This window comes from Benincasa hispida, chromosome 3 (genome assembly GCF_009727055.1).
Source record: "Benincasa hispida cultivar B227 chromosome 3, ASM972705v1, whole genome shotgun sequence".
Lineage (NCBI taxonomy): Eukaryota > Viridiplantae > Streptophyta > Magnoliopsida > Cucurbitales > Cucurbitaceae > Benincasa > Benincasa hispida.
In genome coordinates, this window is record NC_052351.1 from 71,350,581 (window position 1) to 71,354,129 (window position 3,549).

Consider the following 3,549-nt stretch of genomic DNA (forward strand, 5'->3'; position numbering starts at 1 on the left):
CAACGCACAGCATACTACAAGAACATTCATTATTAACGCATATCTAGAAGTAGTATCGCATGGACTTGAACCTTGCTTGTAATATATATAAACTAAAAATTTGCATTATAAGTTTATGGCGTCGTTGCTGAGGAACTGGTAATGGGGACATGGACTTGTAGCTTAGATTAAAAATTTATGTCAACAAGTTTATGGCGCCATTACCGGGGAACTGGTAACGGGGACATGGACTTGTAGCTTAGATTAAAAATTTGCATTACAAGTTTATGGCGCCGTTGCCAGGGATTGGTTAACGGTTTATTGTTTGAATATTTTTGTGATATGTGCAGGAAGTTGATCACTAATTTTGAACAGGATATTGACGAATCGCTTAGTAACGCTTGGGCGAGTTCAAAGAGGCTGGTAAGAGATTGCCCACATAATGGCTTACCATTTGCTTACAGATGGAAATTTTCTACCATGGTTTGAACCCCGCATCACAGACGGCTGCAATGCGACAACAGCTGGTGATCTGCTCGACAAGACATATGGCGAGGCTAAGAATATCCTTGATCACATTTCCAAGAATCATGAAGATTGGAGGGAAAGCGATCACAGATTAAGAATTAAAGATAGTGACATAAATAATGGGGCCATCGCATCCCTACAAAACCAAATGACTGCGATGATGAGTTTGATACAAGGCATCACAATCAGTTACACGGGAACACATAAAGGAAAAGTCAACGCAATCACTCAAACGACCACGAGTTGTGTCACCTGTGGAGAAGCACATCTGATTGAAGAATGCCCAAGGAATCCGCAGTCAATATGCTTCATAAAGAATAACCCTTTCTCCGATACGTACAACCCCGGGTGGAGAAACCACCCCAATTTCGCGTGGAAAAATCAACAACAAAGCTATCAAACTATGGCATGAAAGGAAGGGCCACCAGGATTTTTTTTCGCGAACAAACGGTCAACCGCAAAATCAAGCCAACAGTTCACAGGCACCGCAATCTTCATCTTTAGAGAGCTTGCTGAAGTAGTATATTGAGAAAAATGAATCAGTGCTTCAGAATCAAGTGACGTCCATCCGAAATCTTGAAATCCAGATAGGAAAGATTGCGAGCGAACTCAAAAATAGACCGCAAGGAGCGTTTCTGAGCTCAACTGAGCTCCCTCGTAACTCTGGGGGTATAGGAAAGGAACAATGCCTAGCAGTCTCCTTGCTAAGCGAAAAAATGACAGTGGAAGTAGGGGAAGAACCCATCATGACGAACTCGAATGAGGTGAAGACCAAGAACCCGTTGACATATGATAAAGAAGAGCCCGAGAAGATGAACCTAGAAGTTGCGCCCACCTACAAGCCTCTAGAACACGAGATAGAAGAAGTACAACTACCACCATTTTTGTAAAGATTGAAAAAGAAATAGAATGATGAAGAAAAGATCGTTGCAGTGGCAATAACGCAAGGGTTACTATACTATGGTCCCACAAAAAATGTGCAACCCAGGAAGCTTCACGATACCTTGCTCAATTGAAGGGGTCTACATTAGTCAAGCACTATGCGATCTTGGGGCGAGTATAAACTTAATGCCGCTATCAATCTTCAAACGATTGAATATAGGCAAACTAATGCCCATGACGGAGACTCTTCTACTTACGGACAGATCCTGAATACATCCCGAGGGAGAGTTGAAAGATGCTGCAGTCTCAATTGACAAATTCATCTTACCAGCAGACTTCATCATTCTGGACTATAAAGCAGACGAAGATGCACCCATCATATTAGAATGACCATTCCTCTCGACCGGTCATGCTCAAATTGATGTGCACAAGGGGGAGATCATAATGAACGCCAATGGGGAAAAGCTTCAGATTTAGGCAATCAAGATCCCAGAAAATCGAGAAAAGATGAGGAAGCCGCCTTGGACCTAAAAAGCCCATATTGAAATATGCAGTCCCTGCGTTACTATGTGACTCAAACTCATCAGGGACGTAATTCTTTTGGAATATCCTTTTTTTTTCCTATCAATGATTCATGAACCTTCCTTACCCTTCTTTTATCTGTTATCGTATATTTGTCTCATTGCATCTAAAAAAGTGTGGGAGGGGGGGGGGGGGAGACTGCGATCATGGTAACGATTTTGCTAACTCTGTCTTTATTTGACCCTCTCAATGTTTTCTGTGCAATGATCGTGGTGAATGATTGCAGAGGATCTACATGAAAGAAGAAACCAGTTTGCCACAAAAAAGGATGCGATCACAAATAATGCGGGCGACAAAACAAATTTGGGGGTTGTATCTTTCCTTGAGTTTGTCTATTCCAAATTTGCACTCTCGCATCGTATTTTAGCTTTGATAATTTTATCATCGCATCCTCTTTAGTCGGCGAAATCATTTACACATTAATTAATTTAGTAAGTCACCGCATTATTTCTCTTTGCCAATTATGATTTCAATGATGAAACACATACCTCTATTTTTTCGTATATACTAGAGTCAACTTAATTTTAGGACAGTCAACTCATGAAATATTTCCAGAAGTTAGTGGTCTACCAGCTTTCTTTCAAACTGACTTTTTACGAAATTTCCTAAGAGCATCGCATGACTTCTTTCAATCTTTCAGCAGTGAGGACATTGCTGCATTTAAATTTGGGGGTGCGGTATTCCTTTTCAACCTTTCTATTTTTAGGCTCTACAAATAAAAAAAAATCATAACGTTGCGATCGGATCCTACTCGTAGTTGGATTTCCCCATGACACATGTGAGGGCAAGCCAAAACGAAGGTAGGAATCTTGATCAACGCATAAATAAAATGATCGCAACTCCGCTGCAAAATGGGCATGAGTTTAGATTGAGAAAAAACGTCTTGCTCGTAGTTGGATGTCCGCATGACACACGTGGGGGCAAACCAAAACGAAGGCTAGGTACTTGGATCAGCGCAAGGTCATAGAAAAAAAATATCTAAAATACGTAAGGATCAAAATCATTTAAAAATACCCCAGTTGAAAAGTTTTTTTTTATTTGAAATAAATCATGCGATGCCCTGGAAACAAGTAAAGTCTTTTTTAAGGTTAAACTTGCAGTCCCTAAATTTTAGAAATATTTTAAGAAGAGACCCGAATAAGAATTAAGGAGATTTTGGTACATAGGATTTGAATAAGGCAACCTTGAGAAGTCTAGGAAAGTAGAAGACGGTCGACTTTCTAAAAGAAAATCTTTAGTCTATGCTTGAGGACAAGCATTGTTTTAAATTTGGGGGTGTGATAATGGGCAGAAATGCACATTATTGCAGCACAAAGATATAAAACAATGAAGGATTGTGACGGTAAAAATATATAAAATTGTGTCCAAAAGCATTAAGTTTATAACATTGCGATCGCATGCGTCCATCGCATTAAAAATAGCTAACTTATGTATTTTGTGCAGAAAATGCATTAGCGCAAGGCGGAATTGCGATCCAAAGAAATTAATGTCCGAGCACATTAAGAGATTGCAAATGCAAGGCTATGCGATCGCGTTCGCGAAAATCTACTCAAGAAGGTGGTCGTATAGAGCCGGCGC

General features: G+C 40.1%; 1 non-coding gene across 1 annotated transcript; it reads right to left on the reverse strand.

Annotated features, from left to right (window-relative positions):
* Positions 1 to 321: 321 nt before the first annotated feature.
* LOC120074876 lies at positions 322 to 428 on the reverse strand. Its single transcript, XR_005481155.1, has one exon. It is a non-coding gene; the product is annotated as a small nucleolar RNA R71 (small nucleolar RNA).
* Between the last annotated feature and the right edge of the window lie 3,121 nt (positions 429 to 3,549).